The sequence below is a fragment of the Magnolia sinica genome, chromosome 19, assembly GCF_029962835.1.
Source record: "Magnolia sinica isolate HGM2019 chromosome 19, MsV1, whole genome shotgun sequence".
NCBI lineage: Eukaryota > Viridiplantae > Streptophyta > Magnoliopsida > Magnoliales > Magnoliaceae > Magnolia > Magnolia sinica.
This window is the reverse complement of record NC_080591.1, coordinates 24,019,397-24,028,743: the sequence shown is the minus strand read 5'-3', so window position 1 is coordinate 24,028,743 and position 9,347 is coordinate 24,019,397. Positions and strand designations below refer to the sequence as shown.

The 9,347-nt window shown below is 38.6% G+C and overlaps 1 protein-coding gene across 1 annotated transcript in view; it reads left to right on the top strand.

Annotated features, from left to right (window-relative positions):
- The first annotated feature begins 654 nt into the window (after window positions 1–654).
- LOC131234749 (protein ABSCISIC ACID-INSENSITIVE 5-like) overlaps window positions 655–9,347 on the top strand; it is a 48,681-nt gene continuing 39,988 nt past the window's right edge. The window contains exon 1 of the mRNA XM_058231690.1: window positions 655–931. The gene's annotated coding sequence lies outside the window, so the exon portion shown is untranslated. The remainder of the gene's footprint in view (window positions 932–9,347) is intronic.

Sequence of the window (9,347 nt, the reverse complement as noted above, 5' to 3'; positions counted from 1 at the left end):
TACTGTTTTCTCATGATGTGGTCCACCTGGGATTTTGATCCACGTAATTTTTAGCCTAAATCATTAAAATGATGTGTAAAAATGGATGTATGGTGTGGATACAATACATATACATAGATCATGGATCATGGTGGAGCCCACCGCAACCGCGTCCATTTACTAGGTGGGGGAAACTGTATTAGCGTCCTGATTTAATGATTTAAAAGGACATGGTAGTTCAGTATCAGGATGTACACTCTTGTACGAGAAACCGAAAGGTTCTTAAAAATGAGCAATAACCAGTACTTACCGTACAATTATGAGTATTTCTGTATTTAAGTGGACCTGCGCTTTTTAAAGATAATTATCCTATCATTATTTACGTGATGAACGGTTCAGATCTTTATTTTATTTTCTCTGTTTTTAATTATATTGCGAGGATCTCCGTAAATTTCACGCGCGCATAGTTAAAGAGGATTTTCTCGGGCACCGAGATTTGCAGGAGGCCGTCTCTTCGACACGTGTCGTAAACGTGTCGCTACGTCCGTCCTCCCTCAATGCGGACTCCAGCAGTCTTATCAAATCCCGCTTAATTGACCTCGCGTGTGGGCCCCACGCCACAGTAGATAACGATAGCAGATGGGGCCCATTCCTGCAAAAACCATATAAAAACGAGGAGAATGGAAGCTAGCTGAAGACAAGAAACAAAAACCTCTCAATCCCTCTGTAACTGAAAACCCTAATCGCGCGCCAGAGGCTCGCAGCTTCCATTAATGGCGGTTTGAGGAAGCGATTTCTTCCATGAAACAGAAATTTGAGTGAGGATTTCGGCAATGGCGATTGCTTGAGCTTTCGATCTCGAGCTCGGAGCGGGATTTCAAGCGATCTTATCAAGCTCTTGCAGAGATTTATCGGATTCTCGAAAGAGGAGGATTTGAACGAGCTCATTCAGGTATATGTTGTAATTTCCTCAAATTCAAGTGGTTTTTTTTTTCCCCCTGTTTTACTCAGAAAGTGTTGGTTTTCTGAAGAAACTGTTACGATGATTCTCTTTTCTTCGATTTCTGAATTTCGGGGGCATTCTTCTAGAATATGAGAGAAGCTTGTTGCCTTTTTGGGATTTTTACGGATCTGATCTTCTTAAAATGACGTTTTTCTGCTTTCGATACTGGGATAGCGACTTTCCGATGTCTCTCTTGTAATTTCGTCTCACATTACATCGTTCTTTGGTGTATGCGCTAGAAAAATCATTTATAGAAATTGTTTTTGTATTTTTCTTTATTTTATCTTATTTTTAAAAAATAATATTTCGGTTTGATACATTGAAAACGATTGTTGAAAGCTTGTCCTTTTTTCTTTTTTCTTTTTTAATGAGTGCGTCTCTCGAGGGAACTTGTGTGTAGAAAGGCCTGATATGGTTACACGCGCGAGTAGGACTCTAAAGACTACACGTGGGTACACCTGTAATAGATCTCAGCCTTCTATTATGGAGTCCCCCACCGTGTGCATTTCACGGTCATCATTTAGGCTACATTTGTGTGGGCGACGTACAAATGTTGCCCATCTCGGAAGCGGATTGCCTAGGGACCAGGTCACCAGGATATCCCTGGTGAACAAACTCTGTCGGATCCATCGTGATGTATGTGTTTCATCCACGCCGTCCATCCGTTTTTTTCCGCTTATGTTAGGAGACAACGGCGAAAATGAAGCAGATCCAAAGCTCAAGTGGACCACACCACAGGAAACAGTGTGACTTGAACTCCTACCATTGAAAACATATTGGATCAGGCTGATATTTGTGTTTGCCCTTCATCCAGGTCTGTTGGAACTTTTGAATGGGTTGGATTGGATGACCAATAAAAATCACGGTGGGGCCTGAGAAGGTTTCAACGGTACTGTGCATCATTATCCCCGTTGTTTCATGTGGTGTGGTCAACATGAAGTTTGGGATATGCTTCGCTTTAGAATTCATCACTAAAATGAGCTGATAAAACAGATAGATGGCCGGGATGATACATATACATCATGGTGGACCCCTTTGGTCACTGGGTCACCATGCAATCCGCTTCCATCCCATGCTCAGTTTATTGTGGCGTTCCGGCAGAGAAAAGTCATGCTTTGATGGAATCGGATTGGGTGGGTGACCCCAACACCACCTATGCACCTGGTGACCGGACTCTATGTGGTTCCCATCCTGAATGATGTATGTGTTTTATCTACGCCGTCCATCCATTTTGCCAGCTCATCTAGTGCACAAGCCTAAAATTGAGGCATATGTAAAGTTCAAGTGGACCACACCACAGGAAACAGTGGGGATGATGACTTCACCCATTGAAATCTTCTCAGTGTCTTTATTTGCCATCCAAACCTTCATAAGGTCACGGAGACCTGGATGAATTATATATATATATATATATATATATATATATAGATCCAAAATTCCTATGCCCAGGAAGTTTTCAACAGTAAGTAGGGCTTTCAACCGGCTGGGCCCATTTGGTCTTAGCCTAGATTTTTGAACTGTTTCAGGCCAGGCCATCGGGTTGGCCCTATTCAAATTTCTGATTTTGCAGGCCTCAGCTCGACCCATCGACACCCCTAACAGTAAGCGTTCCATACCTAATTTTCTTATAGCATGGTTCACTTGGGCTTTGAATATGCCACAATTTTGGGCTCAATCCCTAAAATGAGCAGGCAAAACAGATGGACAACATGGATAATACACACGCATCACAGTGGGGCCCATAGAGTCCGGTCACCGGCCAGATCAGTGATTTGGGTGACCCAATCCGCATCCTGCTATGATTTGCGTGATGGACGGATACAATTCTTAGATCTGCGTGCCAGAATGGCAGTTGTACCCTCGAGTAGCATTCTGGCCCCGTGAGTAGAGCTGGGCAAAACAAACTCAATCCGGTGGATCCGACCCGATCCGACCCGATCAGAACCGAAGCGACGGTCTGGATCGGTGCGGATCGGGTAGCCCCATCCAGATCCGAAACTTTTCGGGTCAAGTTTGGATTGGCCCTGATCCGACCCGACCTGATCTAAAAACTGATCCATTCACATCAATTTTGGGTTCAACCACTAAAACGATCTCCAAAAATGAATGGACGGCGTGGATAAATCACATGCATTCAAGGTGGGCCCCAACAGAGTTTACTGTGTACATTAGCAAAAGGATTTTCCGGTGTACCACACACAGCACCTATGTAGCTGGCTTACGCGCTAGCATAGGTACGTGTCGTGCCAAGACAATGCTCCTTGAGCTACGAGTTGTACGAACGGTTCAAAGGAGATCAAAGCTATATGGCCCCATAGTGATGTATTTATTATATCTACACCGTTCATACATATTTACAGATCAATTTACAGCATTATCCAAAAAAATGGATCATATCCAAAGATCACCTGGACCACACCACAAATAGCAACCGAGAATGATTTTCACCTCTAAACAATTTGTAGGGCCCACCATAACGTTTATTTTCCATCCAATCTGTTCATAAGGTCACAAAGGCCTCAATTAAGAGGAAAAACAAATTTGAAATCATCCAAAACTTCTGTCAAACTGTGACCCCAAAAAGGGTTTCAATGATAGATGTTCATTCTTCACTGCTTTTTCATTGTGGCCCACTTAATAGTTAGATCTATCTTATTTTTCGTCTCAAGCCTTAAAACATGCTCGCCAAATGGATGGACGGTTTTGATATAACACATGCACCATGATATAACGCATGCACCATGATCAAACCCACCTTAAAACATGTTCGCTAAATGGATGGACTTGACACTGACGTCGTTCACAGCTGTTTTACAGCCGTAACTTTTAAAGCCTCGACCCTCGAGCTTCGAGTTATACGAATGGCTCAAATGAGTTCAAGATGGGCCCTACAATGATGTATTTATTATATCCATAAAGTTTATCTATTTTTCATGATCATTTTGGAGCATTTGGTAAAAAAATGAATCATATCTAAAGCTCAAATGGACCACACCGAAAATAACAACGAGGATAATGATTTTCACCGTTAAAAAATCTGATCAGGATCGACTTGGTTCGGCGGTTCGGGTCAGACCAACCATGCATCGGATCAGTTCGACTCTGATGGCCTGGACTCGGTGCCAGATTGAATCGGGTTCGGATCCGGCCACATAGATTTCGGACCAAATCGGGTTGGACTGAATCCGGTCCGACTCGGTCCGATGCCCAACTCTACTTGTGAGAGAAGCTTTCGTTTCTCTAATCAAGGTTAAAAGGCAGGAAACACAGGTAACTAATTAGTGACTCGAAATTACGATATTGCCACCCGTGATTTTCTAAAACAGGGGGAAACATAAACTATTTGACGATGAGGCAGGATCCTCTACAAAGTTGTGCAAAAGGCTTATTCTACAACTCTTCCTGTGGGGACCACTATGGCTTCTTTATGTATCCAACCCATCCATAAGTATCACCCCCACAAAGAAATTTCGACAACCTCACAAATAATGTTGATCCAACCATCATGTGGGCCACCATGTGAATTTAGATGTTTTCGTATGGATGTTCATTGCTTTCTATGGTATGGCCTACCTAATGAATGAGCAGACATGATGGTTGGGGCACCCCATCACCATGGTAGGACTCACTTGATGAGTGAGTTTGATGGCATGCATGCAATACAATATATCCCGCATGGTAGTTGAATAAGGTTAACATGTGGTTGAATAAGCTTTGGAATGTTAATAACTTTTACATTATCATCTCTATCTTTATTATATATAAATTCAATGGCTTTGACATTTTAGCCCACCCAATTAGTCTAAAGAGGGGGGCAAATTCATCATAAGAATGTAGTAGCTTATTAGGGAATGGTATAGATTTTATATTGTTCTTGAAGCTAATGCCATGGGAGACACCAGGAATAACAAAATTAGGTGATATAATAGAATGCTACATTTGATTTGAAGATTTGTAAAGGTAGCAATACATTAAATAATGATGGTTCAAATTTATTGCCAGTTGAGATGCAGACTAAGCCGTTTTTTATTGAGATGGTTTATGCCCCTTAGTGAAGTTGACTAATGCAGTAGGTACCCAGCACAATATTCTGAGGATACAATTGCCTAGTGTAAGTGAAATGGAATTTCACTATGCACACAGACTCCTAAGAACACAACACCAAAACCACTGGAAAATAATTCTCTTCTTATGCTTAGAGAGAGAGAGAGAGAGAGAGAGAGAGAGAGAGAGATGTTCTTGAGGAGAGTTCTATAAATTTTAGTAAAACCATCTCAATCAAGATTTTAAGAAATGGACTGCTTAAGCTTATTAGGGCTGAAGTTTGCATCCCTCTTGAATGCAAGTATTGTGTGCATGCTCGGTTAAATGGTTTTATGGCTAATTTTTCCCTTGGGCCAAGCTTCGTGCGCATGTATGTGCTAGAGCATAAAATGAGCACTTTTCAAAAGCTTATGGATTGGAATGCACTTTATACGTACTCTTTACTCTTGCCTAAAGTGAAAAGAAACACTTTGAATTATTATTATTATTATATATATGAATTACTCTAATAATCTCATAATTATTTCAAAAGTATACAAAAAATTGAATATAATGAAGAGATATTGTGCATAATGACGGCGGTGAATTGTCTTAAACCTTATTTAGTGAAACATTCTTAAATTATAAGAAAATTAGTGGTAGATCTTGAACTAAAATTTTTTAATATATACTGCATACAAGATACACAATAGTTTAAGTATTTACAATATGTTCAAACTTGCATGCTATAGCCATATGCAATGTACTAGTTTCATAAGCGCTCAAGAGAATTAGCTCAATTTTCATTGGAAGTGGCCTCACTGACACACATTAAAAAAGACTATCTTACTCATTAGAGGTACCTTAATATATTATAAAGAATTGCATTACTTCCATTAAAGAAATGAACACACACACAGAAGGAGGGAGTGAGTGAGAGTATTTCTTCTAAATTCATATAATGCATTTCAAAAACAAATTAATAAAAACTTTTTTATTTCATTAAACCTCATACTTTTGATCTTTAGTACTTAGGTTAGGTTACTATTTTTTGTGATTCATTTTCTATGAACATAAGTTTCATCTCTATCGATGTTTTTTAGATATTTCCTTAGGTATGCCTTTGGCTAGGGATCTATTATGTTTTTATTAAATTGTATAAAGATAAGAGTTGTTATACCATTTTTTTAACAGTTGTTTTAGGTAACCATGCTTCAAATAAATTTGTTTAGATTTCCATTATATCATGTTTTATTAGCTCTTTCTATACACTAAAGCTATCACAAATAATGGATATAGGTTTTATTGATTTCCCCCCAAAATGTATATATATTAATAAAGTTTTTATTTATTCTATCTCCTCATAGTTGTTGCAAAATAAACCAATTTTGATTCTATGGTGGAACAAATTATACAAGTTTGGTTCTTTAATTTCCACAAACAACTTTACCTACTATATATGGTGAAAGTATAACCATTAGTCAATTTTGAGTCATTAAACCGAGTTCCAATCAACATCACTATAACTTTTTATTATAGCAAGGGACTTAGGTAATGAAGACCAAAGTTCCATATCATTTTAATATACCTTATCACCCCCATAAACAATATTCCAATATTCATAACTTGGGTTGCTAGAATATTTACTTAGTATGCTAACATCAAATGTGATATCAGGCTTAGGGCAATACATAGTATAAGCCAGGCTACCAACAACACTAGCATATTTTAACTGAGATGAACTTTCGCTAATATTTCATTCTAGTTTTTTAGGATGGTCATAAGCTTTATATACGAGTTTACAATTAAAATGGATTATATTTGTTGGGGAAGCACGAAAGCGCACATAGACGAATCAAGCAAAGTTCTACCAATCGCACAACCAAGTCCAAACACACACAATTTAACTTTTACATGAAAAAACTACAGCGCAAAGCCATAAGTAATTTACTATGAAAGCATAAATTACAAGAGATAGTCTTACCGATTTGAATAAGCCTCGAATCCACTTCACTGGCCCTAGTTATGCCCTTGAAACCCTTAGGAACAAATTAGAAATCCTTAGAACTCTTCTACTCCCCTCTCAATTCCCAATTACAACCGATATATATATATATATATATATATATATATATATATATATATATATATATATATATATATATATATATATATATATTAGTATCACAATCGAAATAGGAAACAAATCCCGCGCTTACACAATTCTACGCGGGCGCTCGATGGGACCTTCGATGGGACTACGATGGCATCGAATTCCTTCGATGACATCGAGTAGCAACACCAAAATGTTCCAGTAAGTAACATGGATTTTTCTAAAATTTTCCGATGGCATTAAGCATCCGTCGAGGACATCGACCTCTGCTTGATGACTTTGAGTGGTTTGTTGATGGCATCGACAAACTCTGTTGCTTATAGATTTAAGACATCAACAACAATCTCCACCATGTCTTTAATATTCATTTTTCATATCTCATTTTTCTTATCTATAATTCTGCCTTGCATCATAGTTCAACTATTGCTTTTTGTGCACATATCGTCTTCTATTTATGCATTCACCAAGCCCAGAGAAGTTGTACATAACTTGAATTTCTCTTTGGGAACCACCATTATAAGCACGTCAACTGGATTCATGCTTGTGTGAATCTTCTTTAGAGTCACGCATCCTTCCTCAAGCACTTGTTGGATAAAATGATGATGGCATCAATATGTTTAGTACGTGAGTGATAAATAAAATTTTTTGCCAAGTCGATTATGCTTTCGCTATCATAATAGACTGACAGAATCTCTTACTAAAGCTTTAACTGATTTATCATCCCCCTTAATGAAACACCTTTTTTTAATGCTTCTGTCATTGCCATATACTCAGCTTCAGTTATAAAAAGAGCCACCACAGACTGAAGCTTTGACATCCAACTGATTGCTCCACCCATTATCACAAACGACTAACCCGAGTCCGACCTTTTATTATCCATACTGCTTACGTAATCTGAATCCATAGCCTACTAGTTTGACTCATAATTTTTCAAATGTTAAGACATAGTCCTACGTATTTCAAATATATCAAAGTAGCCATTCACTGTCTCCTAGTGTTGTTTGCTGGGGTTAGATATGTATCTGCTAACAATACCCACCGCATGTGAAATATCTGATCTTGTACAAACCATGACATACATCAAGCTGTCAACTGCACTTGAATAAAGCATATAAGCTATAATATGTTTTTCTTCATCTGTTTTAAGACAATGTTCAGAAGATAGCTTAAAATGATCCACGTGGGGAACACTGTTCGGGTTTGCTTTATTCATCCCATACTTCATCAATACATTATCAAGGTATTCATCCTGAAACAACCACAGCCTGCTCCTTTTCCTGTTTCTGTGTATGTTAATGCCAAAACCCCTCTTTGCAGCCCTCAGATCTTTCATCTTAAATGTCCCTGATAACTGAGTCTTCAATACGTCGATCTCAGACATGCAATGATTTGCGATAATCATGTCACCGACGTACAAAACTAGGACAATAAATTTTCCATATCACTTAGTATCTTGTAATTGACACAATGATTATACTCACTCCTGATGAACCTTTGACTCACCGTGAAAGAATTGAATTTCTTGTACCACTACTTAGGTGACCGTTTCAGGCCGTACAACAAACATGCAAATCTTGTTCTCTACCCCTTGTATTTCAAAACCTTCTAGTTGCTTCATGTAAATCATCTCTTCCAATTCTCCATGTAAGAAGGTAGTCTTCACATCCATCTGTTTCAGCTCGAGATCGTAATAGGCAACAAGCGCCAACATGAATCTGATAGATACTTGCTTCACCACAGGTGTGAATATCTTAATAAAGTCGACACATTCTTTCTGATCATATCACTTCGCTATCGACCTTGTCTTATACCTATCCCGTTTCTTCTTAAAGATCGACTTGTACCAGATAACTTTTAAACCGATGGAAAGCTTTATCTGCTCCCACGTCTCATTCTTGTACAAGGAGTTTATCTCATTATTTATCGTTGCTTATCACTTTTTGGCATTCGGCTCATCAAGTGCCTCCTGGAAAGTAAATGGATCCCCCTCATTTGTGATGAGGGCAAATGCGACATTTGAGTATCTCTGTATCTCGCTGATAACCTACGATCCCTTAGCGGATTCCTTCTCACAGGTAGTTGTTCCATATGCTCATGTACCTTCATCTGCATCTCTATTTAGCCTGTGTATCATCTTTGTCTAACTGTACATCCACAGCCAACTTTTTGACTTCCTTGTACTTATCCTTACGGAACAAGGATCTTTCGTCAAATTTAACATCACGTCGA